Source organism: Ranitomeya variabilis, chromosome 7 (genome assembly GCF_051348905.1).
Source record: "Ranitomeya variabilis isolate aRanVar5 chromosome 7, aRanVar5.hap1, whole genome shotgun sequence".
In the NCBI taxonomy this organism is placed as follows: Eukaryota; Metazoa; Chordata; class Amphibia; order Anura; family Dendrobatidae; genus Ranitomeya; species Ranitomeya variabilis.
Window position 1 is genome coordinate 18,906,660 of NC_135238.1, and position 22,557 is coordinate 18,929,216.

The 22,557-nt window shown below is 44.4% G+C and overlaps 1 protein-coding gene and 1 long non-coding RNA gene across 4 annotated transcripts in view; one reads left to right on the forward strand and one right to left on the reverse strand.

The window, feature by feature from the left end:
• PRPSAP2 (phosphoribosyl pyrophosphate synthetase associated protein 2) overlaps window positions 1-22,557 on the forward strand; it is a 58,091-nt gene that overhangs the window by 6,678 nt on the left and 28,856 nt on the right. The window contains exon 1 of one of the 3 annotated variants that reach the window (XM_077274356.1): window positions 13,534-13,713. The exons of the other annotated variants lie outside the window; for them this stretch is intronic. The gene's annotated coding sequence lies outside the window, so the exon portion shown is untranslated. Of the gene's footprint in view, window positions 1-13,533; window positions 13,714-22,557 lie in introns of those variants that run through there. 3 annotated transcript variants of the gene reach the window in all.
• On the reverse strand, window positions 1,874-13,521 carry LOC143785471 (uncharacterized). Its single transcript, XR_013217992.1, has 3 exons — window positions 13,391-13,521; window positions 2,862-2,959; window positions 1,874-1,976 (listed from the first exon to the last, which is right to left on the reverse strand). It is a non-coding gene; the product is annotated as an uncharacterized LOC143785471 (long non-coding RNA).

A 22,557-nucleotide genomic window follows, 5' to 3' on the forward strand; every position in this document is an offset into this window, starting at 1 on the left:
GCCCAGGACTGGGGCGGTAACCCTGACAACTTGTAGCCCAGGACTGGGGCGGTAACCCTGACAAGTTATAGCCCAGGACTGGGGCGGTAAGCCTGACAAGTTATAGCCCAGGACTGGGGCGGTAACCCTGACAAGTTATAGCCCAGGACTGGGGCGGTAACCCTGACAACTTGTAGCCCAGGACTGGGGCGGTAACCCTGACAACTTGTAGCCCAGGACTGGGGCGGTAACCCTGACAACTTGTAGCCCAGGACTGGGGCGGTAACCCTGACAAGTTATAGCCCAGGACTGGGGCGGTAACCCTGACAAGTTATAGCCCAGGACTGGGGCGGTAACCCTGACAAGTTATAGCCCAGGACTGGGGCGGTAACCCTGACAAGTTATAGCCCAGGACTGGGGCGGTAACCCTGACAAGTTATAGCCCAGGACTGGGGCGGTAACCCTGACAAGTTATAGCCCAGGACTGGGGCGGTAACCCTGACAAGTTATAGCCCAGGACTGGGGCGGTAACCCTGACAAGTTATAGCCCAGGACTGGGGCGGTAACCCTGACAAGTTATAGCCCAGGACTGGGGCGGTAACCCTGACAAGTTATAGCCCAGGACTGGGGCGGTAACCCTGACAAGTTATAGCCCAGGACTGGGGCGGTAACCCTGACAAGTTATAGCCCAGGACTGGGGCGGTAACCCTGACAAGTTATAGCCCAGGACTGGGGCGGTAACCCTGACAAGTTATAGCCCAGGACTGGGGCGGTAACCCTGACAAGTTATAGCCCAGGACTGGGGCGGTAACCCTGACAAGTTATAGCCCAGGACTGGGGCGGTAACCCTGACAAGTTATAGCCCAGGACTGGGGCGGTAACCCTGACAAGTTATAGCCCAGGACTGGGGCGGTAACCCTGACAAGTTATAGCCCAGGACTGGGGCGGTAACCCTGACAAGTTATAGCCCAGGACTGGGGCGGTAACCCTGACAAGTTATAGCCCAGGACTGGGGCGGTAACCCTGACAAGTTATAGCCCAGGACTGGGGCGGTAACCCTGACAAGTTATAGCCCAGGACTGGGGCGGTAACCCTGACAAGTTATAGCCCAGGACTGGGGCGGTAACCCTGACAAGTTATAGCCCAGGACTGGGGCGGTAACCCTGACAAGTTATAGCCCAGGACTGGGGCGGTAACCCTTGTGGAGACACAGCATTGTATCTTAATTAACCAGATGACTATTTTTTAGCAAGCTAAGAAGAATAGACTGTTATCTGTATGTTGACTTTTGATTTCATGTGTTTCTTTCTGGCTGTTCAAGAAAATAGACTTGTTTGTGGAAGCCTGGAATATTGACTTGTAAGCTGATATGCGATATGACCTAGTGTGCTCTTATCCTTGATGACTACTGATATGCTAATTATGCATTGGGTAGCCCAGATAGTTTGTTGATTTTTAAAATGGAGGAAAATCTCTGCAAATACATTATATAATGAAACAAGGTGACATGGTTGTCCTCATTCTTCTCCTTATCTCTGGTGCTGGACTGAAGGACACTTGTTTAAACATAAAAAGAGGTAATATGCCTCAATGAGACACAGAGACTGAGAGGCAGCCAATACATCCAAACATCCAGGGGACCCTACAGGACTGCTGCCAATATATCATGGCCCCATCACGAGGAACACAGATCTACCATTCTACAGGAAACAACCTAGGGGACCTCAGTCCTGGTTGGAAGGATACAGATCTGCTCCATTGACCATCTCTAAACCATGGATACGTTTGGAGAAAGCCAGGATTGGGACCCGACGGTCACCTGGCTCCATGAAGATGTTCGGAGAAGCCAGGTTGTGACCATCAGGACAACTGGCCTTGTACCTGAATGGACTGCCATCTTCCTAAGCTTGTTGTTACCTCTTCTCTGTGTGTGTGCCACAAGTGGGGTAGTCGACCCTGGAAGCTCTGAAGTCACAGCTGCTCTTATCCCGGCGAGTCTGCGGAAGGGTGAGACTCGGTAATGTGCACCATCTTTGGGTACTGTGCTGCGACTGTGCTACGTGTTATCTGTCTATTTGGTGGTTCAATAAAGCATTGACACATTGTTATACCCTCACCTTGTGTTGTCTGAGTAGCATTATGCCCACTTTAAACGGAGAGCTGGCGTTCGGCGGGACGATCCCTGGTCCATGCCTGCCGACCCCCCAAACCGCGCCCCTCCGTGTCTCCACAACCCTGACAACCTGTATCCTAGAATAAGGAATATAACCCTGACAACCTTTGTCCAAGGATTGAGGCGGTAGCCCTGACAACCTATGCCTCTTGACAGGCGGTAATGCTGACAACCTGTGTGTCAGAACCAAAGCCGTACCTCTGACAACCCATATCCCAGGAAATGTGGTTACCATGACAACTCAGGGCAAAGACCGTTCCCCTGACAACCAACAGTAGCAGTCACATTATCAAAACCATTGTAAGGAAAAGTGGATGAGTAACCCATAGCAACCAAATCAGCTCTTTGGTATCGCACTAATCGGAACATCCCTATCTGTGTGCTGCTATACCCGAATTCATCCAGCAGGGGGCAGTGCAGACTACATTATATTTTTACACTTTTTTTGTATACATTTCAGGATAACTAAACTTTTAAAAAAATCTAAAATAACTTTAGAAAGTCTGTATGTCCGCGCATCGCTCTCCAAGGACAAGCTGTGAGCATTACACGGGGCTTCAGAACCTGACCATGCACAGATCAAAACTACTGATCCGTGGCTACAGCACATTTTTCCATGAGACATGCGAACCGCACTTACAAGCTCTTTCCTATTGAGCTTGTCAGCGCTATTTTAAACCTGATCAGGATCGCTGGAGAGCGCTGTTACCTGCCAATCCGGGACAGCTTCAGCTACACAACAGCGGTGGTCGGTCTCCGAGGTAACAAGTTGGAAACAAAGGAAAAGTATTCATATCTCAAGAACGGCTGCAAAGTTTAGAAGAAAAAAAAAACAGTGAATTCCAAAAGTGCTTATTTTCACATGTATTATCCAACAACATCCATCTATGAGGATGGGAATAACCCTTTTTAAAATGCAGGTAAAATTCAATTAGTAGATGATAATTAGTTGTCAACAATCAACACTCACTCATACTGATGAGTAGCACTTCCATACTGTCTTAGATACATATAGAAAAACATTTGCCATAGAAACCAAAAATTAGCTGCGTAGGAGCAAAAAATTAGAAGTGACAAATTAAATTAAAATTAATATATTTTATTTATACATGAATTAAAAAAATTATGACATATATTGAAAAATCAGGAATAGGTACAAGGGGAGGCTGGAATAACTCAATGCATATATGATTAGCAGCAAGGTGCAATGGGCGCTATTTATTTAGTTTTTTTAGGTGAATATGCCTAATTTTAGTTGCCATCAGTGATAAGAGATCTCTGATATTAAGTTTTAAAGGACTTTGATATTTTTCTATTTAAGCCCAAGCACTTTAGATTATCACCAAGTGTTATTTGATGGTTAGCTATTATTAATATAATATAAACTGATATCCTTACTGCTAATCATATATGCATTGAGTTATTCCAGACTCCCCTTTTTCCTAGCACTTTTTCCTGTTTTTTTTTAATATATGGTCATCATTTTTTAATTCATGTATAAATAAAATATATATTTTAATTTAATTTCTCACTCATATTTTTCTATAGGTAAGTAAAATTCAATGTTGGCGGTGCTACATCAAGAAGATGGCGTGGTGATGATGTGCCACCTACAAAGTTCAGCGGTCAAAAGGCCAAAAGAAGCCTAAGCAGCAGCTGGAAGATGGCATGGGGTCCGACACCAGGAGTACCCTGAGCGAAGGGTCGCATGGAAAAAAATTAGAAATGTTGCAATTTTCACACTAGTAACTAAGTCTAATACTAGACTCCTATACTGTAGTGAATGGTGGATCCTGTGTTATCTACTGTATATAGAGGTGTTATCAGTCATTGTACAGGAGGAGGAGGTGAGCTGTGACATCACCTATTGTGGATGGTGGATCCTGTTATCTACTGTATATAGATGTGTTATCAGTCATTGTACAGGAAGAGGAGGTGAGCTGTGACATCACCTATTGTGGATGGTGGATCCTGTGTTATCTACTGTATATAGAGGTGTTTGTTATGATCTGGTGGCCTAAGAGCAGCATGAGACGTACTCTGGAGAAGGTGGTACCTTTACTGACCGCAGACCCTGAACTTAACACCGCAACTAGAAGTAGCCGTGGAATGTACCTATCACTCCCTAGACATCTCGACACAGCCGGAGGACTAATTACCCCTAGAGATAGAAAAGGGAAAACTATCTTGCCTCAGAGAAAATCCCCAAAGGATAGACAGCCCTCCACAAATATTGACTGTGAGAGGAGAGGGAAATAACATACACAGACTGAAATCAGAATTTAGCAAAGGAGGCCACTTCTAGCTAAATAGAAAGGAAAGGACAGAGTACTATGCGGTCAGTATTAAAACACTAGAAAATCCACCACAGAAAATACAAAATCTCCAGATCTAACTAAAGACATGGAGGGTATATCTGCATCTCCAGAGATACCAGCTTGGCTAACAAATCCTTATACAGACCAAGCTGGACAAGACAAAACATGGAAAATAACTTGAACGATCAGGCCCACAGCATGTGGACTGCAAAAAACAAGCAGAACTTATCTTTGTTGAAATGAACAGCAAGCAAGAGAGACCAGGCAGGGAAGTGAATCCTCCAGGAAACAATGGACAACTGGCACTAACTAAAGGGTCAAGCAAGACTAAATAGCCCAGTCAGATTTGCAATAAGTGGACACACCTGATGAATGCTGCGATCCAAAGACAGCAGCGCTACCACTTATAACCACCGGAGGGAGCCCAAGAGCAGAATTCACAACAGGTGTTATCAGTCATTGTACAGGAAGAGGAGCTGAGCTGTGACATCACCTATTGTGAATGGTGGATCCTGTGTTATCTACTGTATATAGAGGTGTTATCAGTCATTGTACAGGAGGAGGAGGTGAGCTGTGACATCAGCTATTGTGGATGGTGGATCCAATGTTATCTACTGTATATAGAGGTGGTATCAGTCATTGTACAGGAGGGGGAGGTGAGCTGTGATATCACCTATTGTGAATGGTGGATCCTGTGTTATCTACTGTATATAGAGGTGGTATCAGTCATTGTACAGGAGGGGGAGGTGAGCTGTGATATCACCTATTGTGAATGGTGGGTCCTGTGTTATCCACTGTATATAGAGGTCTTATCAGTCATTGTACAGGAGGAGAAGGTGAGCTGTGATATCACTTATTGTGAATGGTGGATCCTGTGTTATCTACTGTATATAGAGGTCTTATCAGTCATTGTACAGGAGGAGAAGGAGGTGAGCTGTGACATCACCTATTGTGCATTGTCACTAGTCAACTACTCTTATGCTGTCATGAGAGCACATCTTAGAACTCGACATCCACTGACTCTAATTAAGGCTAGGTTCAGATCGCGTTAGGGCAATCCGTTAAGCGCTAGCTGATTGCGCTAACGCAATGTCTTTTTTGGGGTAGCGTTAAACGTCCCCGCTAGCGCAGATCCCCGATCTGCCAGAGCGGGGAACGGACCTCGGGCGCGCCGCGGACGCTGCAAGCAGCGTCCGAGGCACGCTACAAAAGAACGACACATCACTAGCGCGTGCCGAAAATGGCACGCGCTAGCAATGCGCTTTAACATTGCTGGCAATGGGAGCGCTAACGGACGCGTTGCACGGCGTTAATTTCGCCGTGCAACGCTGTCCGTTAGCGCTCACACAAAAACGAAATGAGAACCTAGCCTAACCCCTCTCTGACCTTGGACGTATTATCCCGTCGAGGTTACCTGGGCCTATCTGACCCTCGACAGGATAGTACATCATATGCGATCGGCTGCGCTCACAGGGGCAGCGCGGCCAGTCGCCACCGGGTGTCAGCTGATTATCACAGCTGACATCCGGCACTATGTGCCAGGAGCAGTCACGGATCGCTCCTGACACATTAACCCCCAGAACACTGTGATGAAACATGATTGCAGCGTTCCGTCAGCATAGGGAAGCATCGCGCAGGGAGGGGGCTCCCTGCGTGCTTCCCTGAGATCCTCGGAGCAACGCGATGTGATTGTGTTGCTCCGAGGGTCTCCTACCTCCTCCTCCCTGCAGGCCCGGATCCAAAATGGCCACGGGGGGCCTTCCGGGTCCTGCAGGGAGGTGGCTTCCAAGCGCCTGCTCAGAGCAGGCGTCGGGAAGCCTCCCTGCACTGCCTGTCAGATCGCTGATCTGACACAGTGCATTGCATAGTGTCAGATCAGCGATCTGTCACTATAATGTGATGTCCCCCCTGGGGCAAGGTAAAGAAGTAAAAAAAAAAATATATATTGTTCCAATAAATACATTTTTGTCTAAATAAAAAAAAACAATAAAAGTACACATATTTAGTATTGCCACGTCCGTAACGACCCGACCTATAAAATTGTCCCACTAGTTAACCCCTTCAAAGATCACCGTAAAAAAAAAAAAACCACGATGCCAAAAGCAATGCTTTATTGTCATACTGCCGAACAAAAAGTGGAATAGCACGCAATCAAAAAGACGAATATAAATATCCATGCTACCGCTGAAAATGTCATCTTGTCCCGCAAAAAGCGAGCTGCCATACAGCATCATCAGCGAAAAAATAAAAAAGTTATAGTCCTCAGAATAAAGCGATGCAAAAATAATTATTTTTTATACAAAATCTATTTTATTTTTTTAAAGTGCCAAAACCATAAAAGCATGATATAAATGAGGTATCGCTGTAATCGTACTGACCCGAAGAATAAAACTTCTTTATCAATTTTATCAAACGTGGAACGGTATAAACCCCCCCCCCCCCCCAAAAGAAATTCACGAATTGCTGGTCTTTGTTCATTCTTCCTCACAAAAATCGGAATAAAAAGCGATCAAAAAATGTCATGTGCCCGAAAATGGTACCAATAAAAACGTCAACTCGTCCTGCAAAAAACAAGACCTCACATGCCTCTGGACCAAAATATGGACAAATTATAGCTCTCAAAATGTGCAGACGCAAAAACTATTTTTTGCAATAAAAAGTGTCTTTTAGTGTGTGACAGCTGCCAATCATAAAAATCCGCTAAAAAACCCGCTTTAAAAGTAAATCAAACCCCCCTTCATCACCCCCTTTGTTAGGGAAAAGTAATAAAATTTAAAAAATTTATTAATTTCCATTTTCCCATTAGGGTTAGGGTTGGGGCTACAGTTAGGGTTGGGGCTTAAGTTAGGGATGGGGCTAAAGTTAGGGTTGGGGCTAAAGTTAGGGTTGGGGCTAAAGTTAGGGTTTGGATTACATTTACGGTTGGGATTAGGGTTAGGGGTGTGTCAGGGTTAGGGGTGTGGTTAGGGTTATGGTTGGGATTAAGGTTAGGGGTGTGTTGAAGTTAGGGGTGTGGTTGGGATTAGGGTTAGGGGTGTGTTAGGGTTAGGGGCATGTTCGGGTTAGGGGTGTGGTTAGGCTTATGGTTAAGGTTGGGATTACGGTTAGGGGTGTGTTTGGATTAGGGTTTCAGTTATTGGGGGGTTTCCACCGTTTAGGCACATCAGGGGCTCTCCAAACGCAACATGGCATCCGATCTCAATTCCAGCCAATTTTGCGTTGAAAAAGTAAAACAGTGCTCCTTCCCTTCCGAGCTCTCCCGTGCACCAAAACAGGGGTTTACCCCAACATATAGGGTATCAGCGTACTCAGGACAAATTGTACAACAACTTTTGGGGTCCAGTTTCTCCTGTTACCCTTGGGAAAATACAAAACTGGGGGCTAAAAAATGATTTTTGTGGTAAAAAAAAAATAATTTTTATTTTCACAGCTCTGCGTTATAAACTGCAGTGAAACACTTGGGGGTTCAAAGTTCTCACAACACATCTAGATAAGTTCCTTGGGGGGTCTAGTTTCCAATATGGGGTCACTTGTGGGGGGTTTCTACTGTTTAGGCACATCAGGGGCTCTGCAAACGCAATGTGACATCTGCAGACCATTCCATCTAAGTCTGCATTCCAAACGGCGCGCCTTCCCTTCCAAGCTCTGCCATGCGCCCAAACAGTAGTTTTTTCCCACATATGGGGTATCAGTCTACTCAGGAGGACAAATTGGACAACTTTTGGGGTCCAGTTTCTCCTGTTACCCTTGGGAAAATACAAAACTGGGGGCTAAAAAATTATTTTTGTGGAAAAAAAAATAATTTTTATTTTCACGGCTCTGCGTTATAAACTGTAGTGAAACACTTGGGGTTTCAAAGTGCTCACCACACATCTAGATGAGTTCCTTAGGGGGTCTACTTTCCAAAATGGTGTCACTTGTGGGGGATTTCAATGATAGGCACATCAGGGGCTCTCCAAACGCAACATGGCGTTTCATCTCAATTCCATTCAATTTTGCATTGAAAAGTCAAAAGGCGCTCCTTCCCTTCCGAGCTCTGCCTTGCACCCAGTGTTTTACCCCTACATATGGGGTATCAGCGAGCTCAGGACAAATTGCACAACAACTTTTGTGGTCCAATTTCTTCTGTTACCCTTGGGAAAATAAAAAATTGAGGACGAAAAGATCATTTAAAAAAAAAATATATGATTTTTTATTTTTACGGCTCTACATTATAAACTTCTGTGAAGCACTTGGTGGATCAAAGTGCTCACCACACATTTAGATAAGTTCCTTCGGGGGTCTACTTTACAAAATGGTGTCACTTGTGGGGGGGTTTCAATGCTTAGGCACATCAGGGGCTCTCCAAACGCAACATGGCGTCCCATCTCAATTCCAGTCAATTTTGCATTGGAAAGTCAAACTGCGCTCCTTCCCTTCCGAGCTCTGCCATGCGCCCAAATAGTGGTTTACCCCCACATATTGGGTATCAGCGTACTCAGGACAAATTGCACAACAACTTTTGAGGTCCAATTTCTCCTGCTACCCTTGGTAAAATAAAACAAATTGGAGCTAAAATAAATTTTTTGTGAAAAAAAGTTAGATTTTTTTTTAAACATTCCAAAAATTCCTGTGAAACACCTGAAGGGTTAATAAACGTCTTGAATGTGGTTTTGAGCACCTTGAGGGGTGCAGTTTTTAGAATGGTGTCACACTTGGGTATTTTCTATCATATAGACCCCTCAAAGTGACTTCAAATGTGATGTAGTCCCTAAAAAAAAAATGGTGATGTAAAAATGAGAAATTGCTGGTCAACTTTTAACCCTTATACCTCCCTAACAAAAAAAAAATTGGTTCCAAAATTGTGCTGATGTAAAGTAGACATGTGTGAAATGTTACTTATTAAGTATTTTGTGTGACATAACTCTGTGATTTAAGGGCATAAAAATTTAAAGTTGGAAAATTGCGAAATTTTCAAACTTTTCGCCAAATGTTTGTTTTTTTCACAAATAAACGCAGGTAATATCAAAGAAATTTTAACACTAAGATGAAGTACAATATGTCATGAGAAAACAATGTCAAAATATATGGGATCAGTTGAAGCGTTTCAGAGTTTTAACTTCATAAAGGGACAGTGGTCAGAATTGTAAAAATTGGCCTGGTCATTAACGTGCAAACCACCCTTGGGGGTAAAGGGGTTAATAAATCATGCAAAATCCTAATAAAGTAGAGTGTGTTTGTTGATATGTCATCATAATAATGGCTCCACCAGTCAAAGACCAGATAACTCTAACCTGCACCCTGCGGGAACCACCACAGCTGTGTGTATACAGCAGCATCACCTTCATATGCACTCCACAGAGCCACATGCAGGTGTACCAAGAAAGGGCAACTCAACCCAAGTTCAATAAATCCAGTATAATACTGCTCCTATGTTCAAAACTATAACTACTATAATACTGCCCCCTATGTACAAGAATATAACTACTATAATACTGCTCCTATATACAAGAATATAAGTACTATAATACTGCTCCTATGTACAAGAATATAACTACTATAATACTGCTCCTATGTACAGGAATATAACTACTATAATACTGCCCCCTATGTACAAGAATATAACCACTATAATACTGCCCCTATGTACAAGAATATAACCACTATAATACTGCTCCTATGTTCAAAACTATAACTACTATAATACTGCCCCCTATGTACAAGAATATAACTACTATAATACTGCTCCTATATACAAGAATATAAGTACTATAATACTGCTCCTATGTACAAGAATATAACTACTATAATACTGCTCCTATGTACAGGAATATAACTACTATAATACTGCCCCTATATACAAGAATATAACTACTATAATACTGCCCCTATGTACAAGAATATAACCACTATAATACTGCCCCTATGTACAAGAATATAACCACTATAATACTGCCCCTATGTACAAGAATATAACTACTATAATACTACTCCTATGTACAAGAATATAACTACTATAATACTGCCCCTATGTACAAGAATATAACTACTATAATACTGCCTCTATGTACAAGAATATAACTACTATAATACTGCCCCTATGTACAAGAATATAACTACTATAATACTGCCCCTATGTACAAGAATATAACTACTATAATACTGCCCCTATGTACAAGAATATACAGTTAGGTCCATATATATTTGGACAGAGACAACATTTTTCTAATTTTGGTTATAGACATTACCACAATGAATTTTAAACAAAACAATTCAGATGCAGTTGAAGTTCAGACTTTCAGCTTTCATTTGAGTGTATCCACATTAAAATCGGATGAAGGGTTTAGGAGTTTCAGCTCCTTAACATGTGCCACCCTGTTTTTAAAGGGACCAAAAGTAATTGGACAATTGACTCCAAGGCTATTTCATGGACGGTTGTGGGCAATCCCTTCGTTATGTCATTCTCAATTAAGCAGATAAAGGGCCTGGAGTTGATTTGAGGTGTGGTGCTGCATTTGGAAGGTTTTGCTGTGAAGTAAACATGCGGTCAAAGGAGCTCTCCATGCAGGTGAAACAAGCCATCCTTAAGCTGCGAAAACAGAAAAAACCCATCCGAGAAATTGCTACAATATTAGGAGTGGCAAAATATACAGTTTGGTACATCCTGAGAAGGAAAGAAAGCACTGGTGAACTCATCAATGCAAAAAGACCTGGGCGCCCACGGAAGACAACAGTGGTGGATGATCGCAGAATAATCTCCATGGTGAAGAGAAACCCCTTCACAACAGCCAACCAAGTGACCAACACTCTCCAGGAGGTCGGCGTATCAATATCCAAATCTACCATAAAGAGAAGACTGCATGAAAGTAACTACAGAGGGTTCACTGCACGGTGCAAGCCACTCATAAGTGTCAAGAATAAAAAGGCTAAAAAACATCTAAAAAAGCCAGCACAGTTCTGGAAGAACATTCTTTGGACAGATAAAACCAAGATCAACCTCTACCAGAATGATGGAAAGAGAAAAGTATGCTGAAGGCGTGGTACAGCTCATGATCCAAAGCATACCACATCATCTGTAAAACCCGGCGGAGGCAGTGTGATGGCTTGGGCATGCATGGCTGCCAGTGGCACTGGGTCACTAGTGTTTATGGATGATGTGACACAGGAATGAATTCTGAGGTCTTCAGAGCCGTCATACTGTGTGCTCAGATCCAGCCAAATGACGCCAAACTGATTGGTCGTCATTTCATATTACAGAAGGACAATGACCCAAAACATGAAGCCAAAGCAACACAGAAGATTATTAAATCAAAGAAGTGGAATATTCCTGAATGGCCAAGTCAGTCACCTGATCTCAACCCAATTGAGCAGCATTTCACTTGTTAAAGACTAAACTTCAGACAGAAAGGCCACAAACAAACACCAACTGAAAACCACCGCAGTGAAGGCCTGGCCGAGCATCAAAAAGGAGGAAACACAGCGTCTGATGATGTCCATGAGTTCAAGACTTCAGGCAGTCATTGCCAACAGAGGGTTTTCAACCAAGTACTAAAAATGAACATTTTATTTAAAATTATTGAATCTGTCCAATTACTTTTGGTCCCTTTAAAAACAGGGTGGCACATGTTAAGGAACTGAAACTCCTAAACTCTTCATCCAATTTTAATGTGGATACCCTCAAATGAAAGCTGAAAGTCTGAACTTCAACTGCATCTGAATTGTTTTGTTTAAAATTCATTGTGGTAATGTTTATGACCAAAATTGGAAAAATGTTGTCTGTCCAAATATATATGGACCTAACTGTAACTACTATAATACTGCTCCTATGTACAAGAATATAACTACTATAATACTGCCCCTATGTACAGGAATATAACTACTATAATACTGCCCCTATGTACAAGAATATAACTGCTATAATACTGCCCCTATGTACAAGAATATAACTACTATACTACTGCTCCCTATATACAAGAATATAACTACTATAATACTGCTCCTATGTACAAGAATATAACTACTATAATACTGCTCCTATGTACAAGAATATAACTACTATAATACTGCTCCTATGTACAGGAATATAACTACTATAATACTGCTCCTATGTACAAGAATATAACTACTATAATACTGCTCCTATGTACAAGAATATAACTACTATAATACTGCTCCTATGTACAAGAATATAACTACTATAATACTGCTCCTATGTACAAGAATATAACTACTATAATACTGCCCCTATGTACAGGAATATAACTACTATAATACTGCTCCTATGTACAAGAATATAACTACTATAATACTGCCCCTATGTACAAGAATATAACTACTATAATACTGCTCCTATGTACAAGAATATAACTACTATAATACTGCTCCTATGTACAAGAATATAACTACTATAATACTGCTCCTATGTACAAGAATATAACTACTATAATACTGCTCCTATGTACAAGAATATAACTACTATAATACTGCTCCTATGTACAAGAATATAACTACTATAATACTGCTCCTATGTACAAGAATATAACTACTATAATACTGCTCCTATGTACAAGAATATAACTACTATAATACTGCCCCTATATACAAGAATATAACTACTATAATACTGCCCCTATGTACAATAATATAACTACTATAATACTGCTCCCTATGTACAAGAATATAACTACTATAATACTGCTCCTATGTACAAGAATATAACTACTATAATACTGCTCCCTATGTACAAGAATCTAACTGCTATAATACTGCTCCTATGTACAAGAATATAACTACTATAATACTGCCTCTATATACAAGAATATAACTACTATAATACTGCCCCTATGTACAAGAATATAACTACTATAATACTTCTCCTATAACGTGTGTAGAGCAGCCGTTCGTGGCGGTGTTCCCGGTGACACAGGACAGGTGTATATACCTATTACTCGCACATATGTCGGGCTTGGTTCCCCTGTAGTTATTTGCTGCCTGTATTTTCAGCTTCTGCTCACACATCGATGCGCTCGGCGATCCCCATCACTTCTCCCTGCCATTGACATCCTCTCGCCCGTGACGTCACGCACATGGGCGGATGGGAAGGGGGGCACGGGGCAAAGTCTGGGCTCTGGTTGATGCTTTCGGTGCTCGTCAGGCTCTCGCGGCGCCGCCATTTTCAGTGTCTGAAAGCAAGTGAGAGGAGAGGAGGCAGAGACCGGGGACCGGGAGCGGCGGTGCTGAGGTCACTGGAGGGCCGGGTGACAGGTAACTACTGGGAACACACGACCCCCCTCATCTCTGTACGTCACGTCTGCCGGGGCCGCGGTGGCGGAGTGTGAGGTGCAGGATCCGTTATCCCTGTGTCAGTATCAGCCTGACATCCCTGATCACGTGTCCGGTGCTACCTGTTATCAGACTTGTTCTTGTTCTAAATCCATCTGTGACCTCACATTGTTTACATCATTGTACATGTAACACATCACCTATGTATGTTATATATATATATCGTGTGCATGGTGGGGGTTTCGTAGCAGCTGGGTTTGGCCCCTCGCCGTGCCTCCGGAGCGCCTCAGTTCGCCTGTGCCTCCGGAGCGCCTCGGGTCGGCTGCGCGCTGTGCCTCCGGAGCGCCTCGGGTCGGCTGCGCGCTGTGCCTCCGGAGCGCCTCGGGTCGGCTGCGCGCTGTGCCTCCGGAGCGCCTCGGGTCGGCTGCTCTCTTCCGGAGTGCCTCAGTTCTGGTGTATTTCGGGGTACGTGTCACTTGCGTATGTTTAGTTGGGTGTGCAGTGTGTGCATACCAGGAGTGAGCACTGATAAGCCAAGACCCCTGTGCAGTGCTTGTCTGGCCCCGGCTTTCGCCATGGTGTATACGCTCTCGAAGTGCTCGTGTATGTTCCCTTACGCCGTGCCCACTGGTGTATACGCTCTCGCAGGGCTCATGTATGCTCCCTTACGCCGTGCCCCCTGGTGTATACGCTCTCGCAGTGCTCGTGTATGTTCCCTTACGCCGTGCCCCCTGGTGTATACGCTCTCGCAGTGCTCGTGTATGTTCCCTTACGCCGTGCCCCCTGGTGTATACGCTCTTGCAGTGCTCGTGTATGTTCCCTTACGCCGTGCCCCCTGGTGTATACGCTCTTGCAGTGCTCGTGTATGCTCCCTTACGCCGTGCCCCCTGGTGTATACGCTCTCGCAGTGCTCGTGTATGCTCCCTTACGCCGTGCCTCCTGGTGTATACGCTCTCGCAGTGCTCGTGTATGTTCCCTTACGCCGTGCCCCCTGGTGTATACGCTCTCGCAGGGCTCGTGTATGTTCCCTTACGCCGTGCCCCCTGGTGTATACGCTCTCGCAGGGCTCGTGTATGTTCCCTTACGCCGTGCCCACTGGTGTATACGCTTTCGCAGTGCTCGTGTATGCTCCCTTACGCCGTGCCTCCTGGTGTATACGCTCTTGCAGTGCTTGTGTATGTTCCCTTACGCCGTGCCCCCTGGTGTATACGCTCTCGCAGTGCTCGTGTATGTTCCCTTACGCCGTGCCCCCTGGTGTATACGCTCTCGCAGTGCTCGTGTATGTTCCCTTACGCCGTGCACCCTGGTGTATACGCTCTCGCAGGGCTCGTGTATGTTCCCTTACGCCGTGCCCCCTGGTGTATACGCTCTCGCAGTGCTCGTGTATGCTCCCTTACGCCGTGCCCCCTGGTGTGTACGCTCTCGCAGTGCTCGTGTATGCTCCCTTACGCCGTGCCTCCTGGTGTATACGCTCTCGCAGTGCTCGTGTATGCTCCCTTACGCCGTGCCCCCTGGTGTATACGCTCTCGCAGTGCTCGTGTATGCTCCCTTACGCCGTGCCCCCTGGTGTATACGCTCTCGCAGTGCTCGTGTATGTTCCCTTACGCCGTGCCTCCTGGTGTATACGCTCTCGCAGTGCTCGTGTATGCTCCCTTACGCCGTGCCCCCTGGTGTATACGCTCTCGCAGTGCTCGTGTATGCTCCCTTACGCCGTGCCCCCTGGTGTATACGCTCTCGCAGTGCTCGTGTATGTTCCCTTACGCCGTGCCTCCTGGTGTATACGCTCTCGCAGTGCTCGTGTATGCTCCCTTACGCCGTGCCTCCTGGTGTATACGCTCTCGCAGTGCTCGTGTATGCTCCCTTACGCCGTGCCCCCTGGTGTATACGCTCTCGCAGTGCTCGTGTATGCTCCCTTACGCCGTGCCCCCTGGTGTGTACGCTCTCGCAGTGCTCGTGTATGCTCCCTTTCGGCGCACATTGCTCACGGCTCTGTGAGATGCTTGTACGTTACACACCGGCATATCCTTGTGAGCGAGGCCGGAGTGATGTGAGACGCAACGTTTGTAATTTAATCCTCGTGCTAAACTTGAGATGAAAAGAATTTGTTTTTTCATCTTTAAACTTTTATGCCCGTGTTTTATTCTTTACTTTTAAGTAACCATGATTATTTGAGGTCTGTTTTTATTTTTCGTGCTGCTTTATTTCCCAATTACCATAGGTCGGGCTCCCTGCGTGGGGTCCAGATTACGGGGACCCTGACTATTCCTGTATTGTTTACTGGTTTGTGACTCAAGTATAAAAAGTCTATAACAGAACAGGATCAGTGTAATTATTGTTGCACCTATTTTTAATTTATACCAAAGCTATTCAGCTTAAAATAAAAAGAAAACTCTGCATTGTCTGATCCTGCTGTCTGATACTTTTCCTTCACCCAGAAACATCAGTTGCTCAGTTTCCCTCCTTGCAGTGACAGGTCGGGTAATGAGGCGGATTTTCTTATGTGTTGATAACGCTGTATGTAGTGTGTGTGTCAGGCCGGAGACACACTGGTGCGAGATACGGCCGAGTCTCGCTGGTTAAAAGCAAGCTGTGGCACCGGCACTCCGGAGCGGAGCGTGCAGCTGCATAGCAATACATGGAGCCACACGCTCCGCTCCGGAGTGCCGGTGCCACAGCTTGCTTTTAACCAGCGAGACTCGGCCGTATCTCGCACCAGTGTGTCTCCGGCCTAAGGGGTGAAGTGATAGGAGGCGCTCAGGCTTTTATCTGCGCCGCTTTCTGTAAATTCTGTAACCAAATTGTTGTCGCTCAGTTCCAGTCTGATGTGCATTAGAAAGAAGTGGTTGTAATTCATGATCCCTCCACTCATGATCCTGTTCTGGCAGCGAAACAAGATATTAATACATTTCTAGAATGTGCAGTATAGACCCAGAGAGTCCTACAGTGAGGAAGAGAATATAGAAACGGGTCAGCTGTGCACCCCAGCTCAGTGTGTGTAAAATATATAACCTCACACAGCATGGAGTCTCTGTGTACATACATTACTGATCCTGACTTACCTCCTGTATTATACCCCAGAGCTGCACTCACTATTCTGCTGGTGCAGTCACTGTGTACATACATTACATTACTGATCCTGAGTTACCTCCTGTATTATACTCCAGAGCTGCACTCACTATTCTGCTGGTGCAGTCACTGTGTACATACATTACATTACTGATCCTGAGTTACCTCCTGTATTATACTCCAGAGCTGCACTCACTATTCTGCTGGTGCAGTCACTGTGTACATACATTACATTACTGATCCTGAGTTACCTCCTGTATTATACTCCAGAGCTGCACTCACTATTCTGCTGGTGCAGTCACTGTGTACTTACATTACGGATCCTGAGTTACATCCTGTATTATACTCCAGAGCTGCACTCACTATTCTGCTGGTGCAGTCACTGTGTACATACATTACATTACTGATCCTGAGTTATATCATGTATTATACTCCAGAGCTGCACTCACTATTCTGCTAGTGTCCATGTGACTTCTTGTACTGTAGCACACACATCTCTGGCTCATCCTGTCCTCTATATATTGTATAGTTTTTGTCTCTGCCCCCCCCCCCCTTACAGTGGACCTTGTGTTATTTTCGGTTCCTCTTTTGGACACAAATTCCAAGTGAACGTAGACTGCAAATATTGCAAAATAAACCATCTTCCGGCCCCGATTCCAGCTCCCCCCTCTCCTCCTTCCCTGTTGGTGTACATGTCTGTACGCTCTGCAGTCCCGGTATTCTATTCATGGACCTGAAAGATCATTCCTGACACTTGTTCCTCAATTTAGTTGTTTCCTTTGGAAAAAATTTTTTTCCATAGTGCGTAATGTACCACAGGAATTGCAGTGTGTCACATCGGATGCTGGCCGCTGCGGAGCCGCTGAGTGCTAATCCGTGCTCCGATGTCTAGCAGTCCAGACCGACTACATGTAACGATCAGATCCATAGCTGTGGCTGCAGCCCAGACCCGGCCTTTTCTGTACACAACCAGCGCTCATGTAGAGATTTGTTTGTCTGACAGGTGATTTCAATGTTTTCTATATTTTCTTCGCAATGGTTCTTTATATCTCACGTTTCATCCTTGTGTCATAGTCTGACATCAGGATACAAATGTATTATTCAGGGGATGTGTCTGATGTGCCGCAGCTGCTCCCACCCTGGGACCCATCCTGAGATCAGGCTAAAAATAAGCCGGGTATGATCAGCCAGGACCAAGTAATATGGTAATGTATGTACACAGTGACTGCACCAGCAGAATAGTGAGTGCAGCTCTGGAGTATAATACAGGATGTAACTCAGGATCAGTAATGTAATGTATGTACACAGTGACTGCACCAGCAGAATAGTGAGTGCAGCTCTGGAGTATAATACAGGATGCAACTCAGGATCAGTAATGTAATGTATGTACACAGTGACTGCACCAGCAGAATAGTGAGTGCAGCTCTGGGGTATAATACAGGATGTAACTCAGGATCAGTAATGTAATGTATGTACACAGTGACTGCACCAGCAGAATAGTGAGTGCAGCTCTGGGGTATAATACAGGATGTAACTCAGGGTCAGTAATGTAATGTATGTACGCAGTGACTGCACCAGCAGAATAGTGAGTGCAGCTCTGGGGTATAATACAGGATGTAACGCAGGATCAGTAGAGGTCCATATAACATATCTACAGTGACTCCTCTCTTTGTAGTTTTTTCTATGTAGATGGTAGGTGGGTGTTAGGTTGGCAGCTTCCTCCTCTTCCAGTCTACGACTTCTTGTCAGTCTGCTCTCCGTCTCTGGGGGCTGACGGCCGTCTCCCCCTCTAAACTGTGGTGTTGTGAGATCCAGCTGTGTCACCGGCTCATTATGGTGTCCGTGTATAAGTAATTGCTACGGTATTTTGTCTTTTTTACAGATTTATTGCAAAATCCGAGTCAGATTTCTTCCGCCTGATTTCCGTCCCGTGTGTCCTCACTCCGCTGATCCGTTCATGAGGAGATGTAATTTTTGGCTTTGGGTGGAGATTTGCTGTGAATTGTCTCCTTCCTCTGAGTCATTGGTGGCTGAGGCCACAGTAATCCGTATGTTGCTGCACAGACGACATTAGTTTTATGTCTGTATTTGTCCTTTTCCATTAATAATCCACTTCGATATATAGTGGAAATTTTCCCCTCCTCCTAGGTCTCCAGTTTGCTCAGTATTTCCCTTTGACCAAGGTGACCGATCATACATTAACCTGGTATTTCACTTATCAGTGTGAATCTGCTATGTTCAGCCAGGGCCGGTTCTCTCCTGCTCTGATAATTCTCATCCACAGAGGGGGGTAACATTTTTTTAATTATTGTAAGGATTCTGTTCTCAGAAAGCGTCTTCTTCGGTCCGGTCACAACATTGCCTCTTCTTTCCACCTGCTGCCTTTCTGTAGCCGTCACTGTCGGGCGTATAGTAGGGTTGTCCGGACCGGTTTACCTCTGGTCTCCGGCTGCTGACACTTTACATTCACATTAGTGTTGCTCGGTTGCTTTCACCACTTTCTGCTGAGTGATTACTGTAAACTTTGCTGGAGGTAAAAATTTGAGGATAAACGATCTGCAAGGAATGACGACGAATCTGTCCACCAGACCTCCCCAGTGATCAAACATTTTTCATCTATACTATGGAAATGATACGTGTTCTTTAAGATAGCGACCAGTTTTCTGGGATTTGGTGCCTCACAACCCCTCATAAAACACTCATTTGTTCTTTTTTGTATCCATGACAGTGAAGTTGTCAGACAGGATCCACTGGGTTGTCCACTGCGGTCGCACATGCTCACTGTTCTCGTGTACCGTGGTGGTCGTAGTAATGGTCGTACCTCCCCTTTAGGGTCTCCTGTGGCTCAGGTTCTTGTTTTCTGCTGCAGCCTATGAACCTTAATCTCCTGGAGTCGTAGACTGATTAGCATAGATGTTATAGATGTTTCAGACCTTTGCTCCCCTCATCTATAGGAGCAGCGGTCAGGACAGGAAAAGGCGCTGCTACCGACTTCCTCTCTGTAGAAGATCGAGGTAGAAAAGTTCTATCGTGCAGGAGGATGTGACGGCGCAGAATCTACTTTGTTCCCTTGTATGAGTAGCAGGATGATTCCACTCATCAGTCACATGCTTATATCCTCGGGGTGACAGTGTGGGGGGGTCTGGGTAGTGTCCCTCCGCGCCTGCAGAGTCATAGTGGAGCGCTGCCATCCACCAGGATGCTCCACATTTTCACACTTCACTTCTTGTAAAGAGCTGATGCCAGAAGGGAAGATTTTGGTGGCCTCAGCGTCGTCCTCTACCCCCTGCTCCTTTTCTATAAGCCGCACATACATTCACACATTTGCTTTCTGCATTACGATCATTCCTGTGCAAGTGCTGAGAGGTTATAAGCAAAGTGATAATCTGCACCGATGTCACAGTGTATCACATGTACCGCAATTTGTAAATAGATCTGCTGCGGTGTGTGGAAGTATGAGACGGATGACAACTGTCATAACGGCTGGAAGTAATCCCATCATTGTCTGACAGCGACCACTGCAGTAATGTGAAAAGGATCCTGGGTTACATCCTCCAGAGCTGCACTCACTATTCTGCTGGTGCATTCACTGTGTACATACATTACATTACTGATCCTGAGTTACATCCTGTATTATACTCCAGAGCTGCACTCACTATTCTGCTGGTGCAGTCACTGTGTACATATATTACATTACTGATCCCGAGTTACCTCCTGTATTATACTCCAGAGCTGCACTCACTATTCTGCTGATGCAGTCACTGTGTACATACATTACATTACTGATCCTGAGTTACATCCTGTATTATACTCCAGAGCTGCACTCACTATTCTGCTGGTGCAGTCACTGTGTACATACAAACATTACTGATCCTGAGTTACCTCCTGTATTATACTCCAGAGCTGCACTCACTATTCTGCTGGTGCAGTCACTGTGTACATACATTACATTACTGATCCTGAGTTACATCCTGTATTATACCCCAGAGCTGCACTCACTATTCTGCTGGTGCAGTCACTGTGTACATATATTACATTACTGATCCCGAGTTACCTCCTGTATTATACTCCAGAGCTGCACTCACTATTCTGCTGGTGCAGTCACTGTGTACATACATTACATTACTGATCCTGAGTTACATCCTGTATTATACCCCAGAGCTGCACTCACTATTCTGCTGGTGCAGTCACTGTGTACATATATTACATTACTGATCCTGAGTTACCTCCTGTATTATACTCCAGAGCTGCACTCACTATTCTGCTGGTGCAGTCACTGTGTACATACAAACATTACTGATCCTGAGTTACCTCCTGTATTATACTCCAGAGCTGCCCTCGGGAAAAATCAAGAGTTGCAATAACATGAACCTAATGATAGTAGGTTCATACCCACCATTGGATCATTGTCTGATTTTCCCCCACACTTTTTGTTCTAGTTTTTAAAAACCTTTGCACATACTTCATTTAACACTTGTTGTAGGTGAAAGTAACAACAACATACACGTGGCAGAAATTTCATCACGTTGGTACCACGTGTAGCCGCAGGATATTGTTTACAGATGCTGCAATCTGTTTGTTTTCCTTATGAGTATTTGACTAACCCTTTACGTGACACACAGACTGCAGAGCGGTGATCTGCAATATAGCATCACATCTTATCATTTTCATCTTCTTTGTTTCAGATTCCATTTAATTAGAAAGATGCTTTTGTTTTCCTCTTATATAGGAAAATATAACTTCTATAATACTGCTCCTATGTACAAGAATATAACTACTATAATACTGCAGCTATGTACAAGAATAGAACTACTATAATACTGCCCCCTATGTACAAGAATAGAACTGCTATAATACTGCCCCTATATACAAGAATATAACCACTATAATACTGCCCCTATATACAAGAATATAACTACTATAATACTGCCCCTATGTACAAGAATATAACTACTATAATACTGCTCCTATGTACAAGAATATAACTACTATACTACTGCTCCTATGTACAAGAATAGAACTACTACAGGTCCTTCTCAAAAAATTAGCGCATAGTGTTAAATTTCATTATTTACCATAATGTAATGATTACAATTAAACTTTCATATATTATAGATTCATTATCCACCAACTGAAATTTGTCAGGTCTTTTATTGTTTTAATACTGATGATTTTGGCATACAACTCCTGAAAACCCAAAAAACCTGTCTCAATAAATTAGCATATTTCACCCGTGCAATCAAATAAAAGTGTTTTTTAATAACAAACAAAAAAACCATCAAATAATAATGTTCAGTTATGCACTCAATACTTGGTCGGGAATCCTTTGGCAGAAATGACTGCTTCAATGCGGCGTGGCATGGAGGCAATCAGCCTGTGACACTGCTGAGATGTTATGGAGGCCCAGGATGCTTCAATAGCGGCCTTAAGCTCATCCAGAGTGTTGGGTCTTGCGTCTCTCAACTTTCTCTTCACAATATCCCACAGATTCTCTATGGGGTTCAGGTCAGGAGAGTTGGCTGGCCAATTGAGCACAGTAATACCATGGTCAGTAAACCATTTACCAGTGGTTTTGGCACTGTGAGCAGGTGCCAGGTCGTGCTGAAAAATGAAATCTTCATCTCCATAAAGCATTTCAGCCGATGGAAGCATGAAGTGCTCCAAAATCTCCTGATAGCTAGCTGCATTGACCCTGCCCTTGATGAAACACAGTGAACCAACACCAGCAGCTGACATGGCACCCCACACCATCACTGACTG